The sequence below is a fragment of the Schistocerca serialis genome, chromosome 5 (assembly GCF_023864345.2).
Source record: "Schistocerca serialis cubense isolate TAMUIC-IGC-003099 chromosome 5, iqSchSeri2.2, whole genome shotgun sequence".
NCBI classification, from domain to species: domain Eukaryota; kingdom Metazoa; phylum Arthropoda; class Insecta; order Orthoptera; family Acrididae; genus Schistocerca; species Schistocerca serialis.
In genome coordinates, this window is record NC_064642.1 from 536,333,731 (window position 1) to 536,344,730 (window position 11,000).

The window sequence follows — 11,000 nt, forward strand, 5'->3', positions numbered from 1 at the left end:
TACATGGCAAGCACCCGTATCATCTAACACAGCCACACATCGATCAAGACGCATCCAACACATGGCTAAGAAAAGGCAATATATACAGTGAGATGGAAGAGATGGAAGGATTCATGATTGCAATACAGGATCAAACAATAAACGCCAGATATTACAGCAAGCATATTATTAAAGATCCCAATACCACAACAGATAAATGCAGACTTTGCAAGCAACAAATAGAAACAGTAGATCACATCACAAGCAGATGTACAATACTAGCAAATACAGAATACACCAGAAGACATGACAATGTAGCAAAAATAATACATCAACAACTTGCCATACAACATAAACTAATAAAACAACACGTTCCCACATACAAGTGTGCACCACAAAATGTACTGGAGAATGATGAATACAAATTATACTGGAACAGAACCATTATAACAGATGAAACAACACCACATAACAAACCTGACATCATACTCACCAATAAAAAGAAGAAATTAACACAACTAATCGAAATATCCATACCCAATACAACAAATATACAGAAGAAAACAGGAGAAAAAATTGAAAAATAGATCCAACTGGCTGAGGAAGTCAAGGACATGTGGCATCAGGATAAAGTTGACATTATACCAATTATACTATCAACTACAGGAGTCATACCACACAATATCCACCAGTACATCAATGCAATACAGCTACATCCAAACGTATATATACAACTACAAAAATCTGTAATTATATATAAAAACAAAGATGAGGTGACTTACCGAACGAAAGCGCTGGCAGGTCGATAGACACACAAACAAACACAAACACACACACAAAATTCAAGCTTTCGCAACAAACTGTTGCCTCATCAGGAAAGAGGGAAGGAGAGGGGAAGACGAAAGGAAGTGGGTTTTAAGGGAGAGGGTAAGGAGTCATTCCAATCCCGGGAGCGGAAAGACTTACCTTAGGGGGAAAAAAGGACAGGTATTCACTCGCACACACGCACATATCCATCCACACATACAGACACAAGCAGACATATTTAAAGACAAATATGTCTTTAAATATGTCTTTAAATATGTCTGCTGTTGTCTTTAAATATGTCTGCTTGTGTCTGTATGTGTGGACGGATATGTGCGTGTGTGCGAGTGAATACCTGTCCTTTTTTCCCCCTAAGGTAAGTCTTTCCGCTCCCGGGATTGGAATGACTCCTTACCCTCTCCCTTAAAACCCACTTCCTTTCGTCTTCCCCTCTCCTTCCCTCTTTCCTGATGAGGCAACAGTTTGTTGCGAAAGCTTGAATTTTGTGTGTGTGTTTGTGTTTGTTTGTGTGTCTATCGACCTGCCAGCGCTTTCGTTCGGTAAGTCACCTCATCTTTGTTTTTATATATAATTTTTCCCACGTGGACTGTTTCCTTCTATTATATTGAAAATCTGTAATTATTGATACATGTTCAATTACCCAAAAGTTTCTAAATGCAATGTAACATATACTGTACAGTTAAAAGGAAGTTGTGCTTGATCAAGGTCTGCGTCACTTTCCATTTTTAACCAGTCATAACCTCTGAGAAACGAAATAAATAATAATATCAACAATAATGACAACTGAGATAGAAATCCTAAATCTATACTACATGAATGAGGACAAGTGACATCTTATGGCTATAGTAAAGCCAATAATAATAAGCAATATAAACATAACACCTATTATACTAAAGAATCCAATGGAAATAATAATAATGAGGTGAATCACATTAGTACAGGGAAACCAAATTGTAAGTGCAGACAGAATGATTCGAATAATCAATATGGTAATTCACACAGATGTGATATATACACAGAAGACAATCCTGATAGTATGCAACCTCGGAAGAACCCTTCAACGCCTGAATTTTGATGGGTGGATGCAAATGTAACTCAACAAGCACAACAACCGCAAGGACTGATATCTCTTGGTAATGGAGAAATAGAGTCGTGAAGGAAACAACCACCAAATTCCGACCATACTGTATGTATTGTTGAAGTGCATGAACCACCCAATTTGACATCTACTGAAAAATTAAATTAGAAATGGTCACTGAAAGCCTTCCTAGGATGACTGGAAAGGTTGAGGAGGGCAGCCATCATTTTAAAGTGAATGTACTGAGGTATAAGGATGATTTGGATGTAAGGAAGGAACTGATTGAAGAAACACCTTACATTTCAAAAAAGTGTGGACAAATTTTGCAGGCAGTAGTACAGGCAGTAATAAATGTTATTGATGTTGAAATTTTGATCAATACTGGGGCAACCATTAGCATAATGATGCAAAATTGTTTTAAACAAATTAGTTGAGGAGCAAAAGTGCTTACATTTCCTTTTACTGGATGTACTGTATCTGGAGCATTTAGTGCAAAAATGCAAAAGTCTTAAAGCAGGAATGAGTCAACATTATAATGCTGGGGGCTTAAGTAGAAAGTATCTTCTTAATTGTTTCAAGAATGACCGTACCATGTGTTTGGGGTCTAGATTTTTTGTGTAATGCTGGAACAGTCATCAATTTAAAAGAACAAACATATACCTTGGACTCCACCGGTGACGTTTTGACAGTCTCTGTGATAAAGGCCAAAGTAGTCCCGGATCAGTATTGCATAAAGTAAATGGTTACCTATATTGGTATTGACTGATATTTTCTATATTGAATATACTGGAGAAGAAATAAGTCAAGTTACACTTCAGGAGAAAACCTCTGAACCCAAATACCTATCTGCATGTCATCAAGAAGATTTGTGTTGTTTGTTAAGTAATTATCTGCCTGTATTTAGCAAACGTCCTGGAATAATCAAAGACATATCCACAAGAGTGTTTTTGTTGCACTTCCTATTCTGTTCCTTGGTCAAAGAGAGAGGCACTCAAGAAAGAAATTAAGAAAATATTAGAGTGGGGAATTATAGAGCCCTCTCATTCTGAATATTTTAGCCCTCTTTTGGCGGTCATCAAAGCGAATGGAAAAAATTGTAATTGCTGCTGGTTTTAACATAGATACAGCAAGCAAAACAAGCATGTCAACTATTGATGTAATTCAAGATTATGGCTCTAGACTAAATTTCACTGACTTCACCCGAGTAAATGAGTGAACAGCAACATAGATAGACAATGTTTTAACAAATTATACATTTGAGGACACTGCCAAATTCTCTTTATACCTAGGTATCTCATATCACTCTGCTCTGCTTATAGAACTAAATGGGAGGAGATGCTTCATGAAAAGACAGTTCAGTGAAGAAAACATAAACTTGTTCTGTTATAGATTAAATGGGGTAGACTGTTCATTACAACAAGAAAACTCATATTCAGAAAATTTTGATAAGTTTTTAAGCAGCTTTTTACACGCCTTCAATGAAACATTTCCACCCATAGCTTGCCCAAGAAGGGCAACAAATAAACTAAAGTGGATTACCACTGACATAAAAATATCTAGCAATAGAAAGAGAGGGCTATATGCTGAGCTGAAATCAAATAAGAATCCTGATTTCATTAACTACCGGTATGTTAAAGTGTATAAATACCATTTAAGAAGGTTGCAAAAGCAGCAAAGGAAATGGCAAACACTAAATTCATTAGAAACACACACAAATAAATCCAAGGCAGTATGGACAGTAGTCAAATCTAAACTAGGAATCAAACATAGCAACCAGGAAATCTCTAAAATAAAGGTACAAGACAAAATAATTGTACATCCTGCTCAAATATCAGAAAATTTTAATACAGTCTTCATAAATGTAGGAAAATCTGATGTTGATGTAGACTCTTATCAAGGTAACGTACATTTGTTTGGCTCAACTCAGAGCAAGAAAGAGAGCCTAGTTAAATTAAACAAAGTAACAGTAAAAGATGTAGAAAAAACTATACTAAACCTAAAAAATAAAAATTCTGTGGGATGGGATGAAATACCTGCCAAAGTCATTAACGTAGCTACAAATAACATAGCACACCCATTACAAAAAATAATTAATGAATCACTTGAAGAAGGGTACTTTCCAGAATTTCTAAAATATGTAGAAGTCAAAGCAGTATTTAAGAACACTCCAAAGATGATATGGTAAATTACTGTCCAATTTCCCTTCTTCCTGTGTTTTCTAAGATATTTGAAAAGATTGTTGCAATTCAAATTCAAAATTTCTGCTACAAATACAATGTAATCTCAAAAAATCAATTTGGATTCCAGAAAGGCAAAAGTATAATTCATGCAATCAATGAATTTGTGACTAAAGTTAATTCCACATATGACAAGTCACGAAAAGCTATGGGAATTTTCTGTGAATTCTACAAAGTATTCGACAGCATGGATCACTCCTTACTATTATATAAAATGAAAAAAACATGGAATTATCAGTAGTGCCTTACAGTGGTGTAAGTCGTATCTAATGGAGAGAAAGCAAAGGGTTGTCATAATGTCAGTCAGAGGGAAATACTCCTCGAAGTGGAGAAACAATCTCACAGGGAGTACCACAAGGCTCAGTTCTGGGCCCAAACCACTTTCTTTTTTATGTAAATGACTTACCCATAAATATAAATTATCATTCAGTTTTATTTGCTGATAACACATCAGTACTGGTAGAAAATAAAAACACAGAAGAAATTCTTGAAAATATCATAGAAACTCTAGAAAGCCTAGATGTTGGGTTCCATCTAAATGGCCTAAAGCTAAACATTTCAAAAACTCAGCTGATGCAATTTAAGACAAAACGGTCTCAAATAAATGATATTCATACTATGTACAGTAGCCAGTAGCTAAATGAAATAGAGCATGTTAAATTCTTAGGAGTGCAATTCCACAGAAACCTATCATGGTCTGCACATATAGATTATCTAAAAAAATAAACTAAACAGCCTGGCATTTGCTATGACAATCTCAGCCAATGCCTCTAGTATAGACACAAGAAAAGTAGTATACCGTAGTTACTTTCAGTCAGTAGTGAGATACGGTATTGTATTTTGGGGGAATGCTAGCAACATGACAAAAATATTAACTTTGCAGAAAAAAAGTATCAGAAACATACGCAGTCCAAAGCCAAGAGAATCTTGTCAGCCATTATCAAGAAATCTTAAGATACTAAGTGTTCCCTCATTGTATCTGTATGAAATAATACTTTTTGCAGAGTAATAACCCTAAACTCTTCTTGTCAAATAATTTCCTGCACAGTTGCGAAACTATAAACAAAGAAAGCTTCATGCTGCCTACACACAGGCTTAATCTTTTTGTGCTGACTCCACAATATATGGGAATGAAAGTATACAATAAACTGAAAGAGACAAATTTTAGAAAGGTCCAAACTGAGGCAGTAAAAAGAGAGTTGTATAGCACCCTGGTGCAGAAATGTTATTACTCTGTTGATGAATTTTTTAATGATCTGACCGTTTGAGCAGAATAAAAAACAATAATAATAAATAATATTCAGATTTTATTGAGATTATACAAAAATATTGTATTCCATGTATAATTTATCATAGTTATAAGCTGACGAGTCTCCTGTACATAAAATCAATGATTTAACTTGTATGTTATGAGACAATAAAATTCTGATTCTGATTCTGATTCTCATTCTCATTCTGGTAGGAGTGAGGTAGAAGTGAAAGCTGTAGGATCCAGTCAGGACATGTCTGAGCCCAATGAAATACTAGTCAACAAAGCAACAGTAAAAACTGATATTTTGCAGTTACTTTAGGCAAAGTTAGAGGAAATGAAGACAGATAACAATAGTTATTAGACAAAGTATAAGATCAAATGGACCAACTTAGTAACCAAATGCCAGAGCTAAAAAATGGGTTGTCAGAGGGATTAAAAAGGGTAAATGGAAAAGATGATATTTTAGAAAAGAAATGTATTGTTTTGGAAAATGAGCTAATTGTTGAATCAGCAAGACAATCGAAGAATGTTGATGATGTCAGAGTTGAACAGATGGTTGTACCAGAAAAAATGGAACAGAACATCGCCAGTTTAAACCAAAAAATTTTAAACGTTCAAAACAATATGCAAACTAATGTCACTGTTTTAGATCAAAAAGTTTCAGCATTTTGAGATATTCATGTGAACGAAAGACTGTGTGCAAACAATGATATTGTGTGGTCTAACACTCCTATCAAAAGCTTTCTATCAGACAATTTACATCCAGTGGATTTTCTGCATCACTGTAGAGCTTGCAGTTTTGTGTCAGGCATGAATGACAATCAAAAAATTAAATTTGTTAAAAGATGTCTTGAAGGCAAAGCTCTGTCATGGGTAAATTTAAATTAAAGTTAGTGGGAAACATATTAGTTTTGAGAAAAGTTTTTTAATAAATTTTGTTAGGAAGCTGAACAGGGGAGAATTAAAAGTGAATTTTTGAATGGTCCTAATTATAGGAAGAGGGACAGTACTTTGAAAGAGTTTAGTAATAACCAACTTAAAAAGTTAACACACCTTGACAAACCATCTGACAAAATGACCTTCATTGATGCACTTATAAGGTTGTATTGAACAATTTCTATGATATGTTGACAGGCTGGATAGGACAGTAGAAATAAGTATGTACCATAATAATCAGAATGATAGAAATGACAATGGGAATGATTACAGAAACATAGACAACGGTAACTTCTATCAGGATCAAAGTTTCAATAGAGACAGAAATTTTGAACATCAGCAGGATAGGAATAATGGGAATAACCATGGGCATTTTAATAGAAGAAACAATCATAGAAGTAACTACTTGGGAAATGGCAGTTCACCTCAATGAAGGTCCACAGTTCTGGGGTGAGGAAACACACTGAGCATAGGACCCCCAAGTTACACTTGCCATTAGACAATAACAACAGTGTTAATGATATGGCACATGTATCTGAAATTGAACAGAAGGAATATCAGATTTCTCATTTATGTTTTGATCATAAATTTTGGGACACTATGTTTAATTATGATGATGTAGGTGCTAATCACAAACAAGAATATAATAGCTGTGAGAATTTTGATGTAGTATGTACTAATGATTTCTTCTATTCATCAGAAAACACTATTATTTATGTGTGTAAATCAGGTGATGACTATATTGGATTGGAACTAGGTGGTATTTTTTACGTAGATGGGAATGAGAGCTGTGAAATGGCTGAGGTTGGTAAGCCTGAGACTGGTAGCTTATTGCAGATAAATGTGGGTGAGGTAAGTGACTTTGATGGAGATGAAACTTGTATTGTCAGTGATGTTGTTGATGAAGTAATTTTGGAGAAATATGATGATGATGAGTACCAGGTATTTGTGGAATTTAAGAATAATGTTGTTTCATGGTTATTTGTGAAAGATGTTGACAATGCAGGTAAGGTAAGTGGTATATGTGATACTGTAATACCAATCCAGTCAAAACAGTTTTTCAGTACTGTCATGCAGAGTAATGGTCCAAACACTAAAGGTGAGTTATCTGTGAGCCTGGAGAATAAAGATGAAAACTTTCTGAAGTTTGTTTGGGAACAGACTGATGATAACATAGATAAATGTGCATTATAGAATAAGTTAGCTATGGTTAGTCGGAATTTGTATCCAGAATGGTGGAATGAAGTGAAGGAAGGTCTAAGCAGGAAGTATAATTTTGACAGTAACATATTTTATGTTCTTTTGTAACAAGTTGTGTTAGTTGCGCCATGGAATTCATTCAGTGTGTTCAGTCTTTACATGACAACATGAGCAACCAAAGTAATGCTGCGATACCACTAAAGTTGATAAAAATATGTAAAAATAGTGTGATGTAGCATTTGATGGAAGTGAAAGTGATCTTTTGCATGAAGTATCTGACAACAAAGAAGATGATTCAGATTTTGGGTGTCCTTACATTAAAATTAAGATTGATTAGTGGGAAGGTAACTGTTCGATAGATACAGGTAGCCCATTTTGTGGTACATTTGAACAATTTAGAGACAAGGTTAATTTAGTAAGAATTTTGTGGAAATGCCCATCGTACACATAAAGGTAAGAGGAGCTACTGGGAAACAAAGCAAATTGTTAAAAACTCAATTACTGTCAACTTTTAGTATAGAAAACAAGACCGTTGAACATGGATGCATAATGATCCCTAGTCTGGAAGAAAATATATGCTATGTTCACAGATTCATACAATTATGTAATAGTGCTTTCTTTGGCAGGAATGTATTATGTAAGATGATGTGATTTCTAAACTTCTGTCTTACATATTGACTGAGTTTAAATATGTCACACACTATATTTGCAGATTCATGTGACTATATAATTGTGTTTTGTTTGTAAGGAATGTACACTCCTGGAAAATGAAATAAGAACACCGTGAATTCATTGTCCCAGGAAGGGGAAACTTTATTGACACATTCCTGGGGTCAGATACATCACATGATTACACTGACAGAACCACAGGCACATAGACACAGGCAACAGAGCATGCACAATGTCGGCACTAGTACAGTGTATATCCACCTTTCGCAGCAATGCAGGCTGCTATTCTCTACGATCGTAGAGATGCTGGATGTAGTCCTGTGGAACGGCTTGCCATGCCATTTCCACCTGGCGCCTCAGTTGGACCAGCGTTCGTGCTGGACGTGCAGACCGCGTGAGACGACGCTTCATCCAGTCCCAAACATGCTCAATGGGGGACAGATCTGGAGATCTTGCTGGCCAGGGTAGTTGACTTACACCTTCCAGAGCACGTTGGGCGGCAAGGGATACATGCGGACGTGCATTGTCCTGTTGGAACAGCAAGTTCCCTTGCCGGTCTAGGAATGGTAGAACGATGGGTTCGATGACGGCTTGGATGTACCGTGCACTATTCAGTGTCCCCTCGACGATCACCAGTGGTGTACGGCCAGTGTAGGAGATCGCTCCCCACACCATGATGCCAGGTGTTGGCCCTGTGTGCCTCGGTCGTATGCAGTCCTGATTGTGGCGCTCACCTGCACGGCACCAAACACGCATACGACCATCATTGGCACCAAGGCAGAAGCGACTCTCATCGCTGAAGACGACACGTCTCCATTCGTCCCTCCATTCACGCCTGTCGCGACACCACTGGAGGCGGGCTGCACGATGTTGGGGCGTGAGCGGAAGACGGCCTAACGGTGTGCGGGACCGTAGCCCAGCTTCATGGAGACGGTTGCGAATGGTCCTCGCCGATACCCCAGGAGCAACAGTGTCCCTAATTTGCTGGGAAGTGGCGGTGCGGTCCCCTACGGCACTGCGTAGGATTCTACGGTCTTGGCGTGCATCCGTGCGTCGCTGCGGTCCGGTCCCAGGTCGACGGGCACGTGCACCTTCCGCCGACCACTGGCGACAACATCGATGTACTGTGGAGACCTCACACCCCACGTGTTGAGCAATTCGGCGGTACGTCCACCCGGCCTCCCGCATGCCCTCTATACGCCCTCGCTCAAAGTCCGTCAACTGCACATACGGTTCACGTCCACACTGTTGCGGCATGCTACCAGTGTTAAAGACTGCGATGGAGCTCCGTATGCCACGGCAAACTGGCTGACACTGACGGCGGCGGTGCGCAAATGCTGCGCAGCTAGCGCCATTCGACGGCCAACGCCGCGGTTCCTGGTGTGTCCGCTGTGCCGTGCATGTGATCATTGCTTGTACAGCCCTCTCGCAGTGTCCGGAGCAAGTATGGTGGGTCTGACACACCGGTGTCAATGTGTTCTTTTTTCCATTTCCAGGAGTGTAGTATGCAAGATGATGTGAATTCTAAAGTTCTGTCTTATCTATTGACTGAGTTAAATCCATGCTATACTATATTTACAGGTTCATACAACTGTATAATTATGTTTTGTAATAGATTTTTGCTCAGAATTTCATACACATATGCCATGATACTAAATGAGTAGCTCCTTTTACAATTTTGAAATGGGTCAATGCCATTAAATGTTTAATGTTAATATCTTGTATTGTAAAAATTAGGAATAGTATCTTAGTGTACCTGTGTGTATCACCTTACTAGTTCACATTTTTTTAATGCATTCAGCTCCTTTTATTAAAGTTTCATGTGAGAACACTTTTTAGTCATAACTGACGTAAACCCTGTATATAAATAGGCAGAGCATATGCCGTGTGATGTAAGGGAGGTACTGAACAGTAAACTTATTACACAAAACAATGTTTCAGGATTAGATGTGAATGCTAGACAGGAAGTATGTGATGAGAAATCTAGGGAGAAAACTGAAAGATGTGGGTGGATCCACTTCCCACACTCCTGTATGGCTGCACCCTTGCTGGTTCAGGCGACTTACAAGAGATCATAGGTGCTGGGTAATGTATTCAAGCATCTGTCAACTACATCAGTGTTGTGACAGAAATTTGTAAATTGTTAGCCAAGAAATTATCCTATATGAACAATTCATGAAACAATTTGTTTAGAAAAATAGTCACTGGCGTGGACAGTGTTATTCTACATAAATGTATGTTTTTTCAAGTAGAGGATTAACTTCTCAGTACATTATGTAACTTTAAATCAGCATGTATTTTTTTTTATCAATTTTAAATGAATTCTGGGCCTCTATGTACTTAGATTAGTTTGTATGTAATGTGGAAGACATTTAGAAGTATAGATAGTATAACAAGAGGTACACATGTCGGATTTCATATACTGAGTTTGGTCCTCAAGCTACTGAATTATGTCACCATTCAAAGATATTTATGACTCTGATTACCTGTATTTATCTTGAGTACTGCAATAATGTATTTCATTGGAACCTGAGTTGTGGGCAAATTCATGCTTAACTCTGTTTAGGGTAACCCTGGTCATGGCAAATGTGTGTGTGTGTGTATGTGTTTTCAAGGAGAGCATGCAACTATTGATTGAGGATAGATGCTTTCTATAATTACTCTTTACATGTGACTGAACTTATTGATAAGTTTATGAACTTTAATCATTTTGCTGTGTCAAAATATTTTTTGCTGTTGTGTGCCGGGTGTGGTTTGGATTCATGGGGCGGTCCCCACATCATAATCTTAGACCCTAATATTTTTTCATTATTTTCTCCTCTCA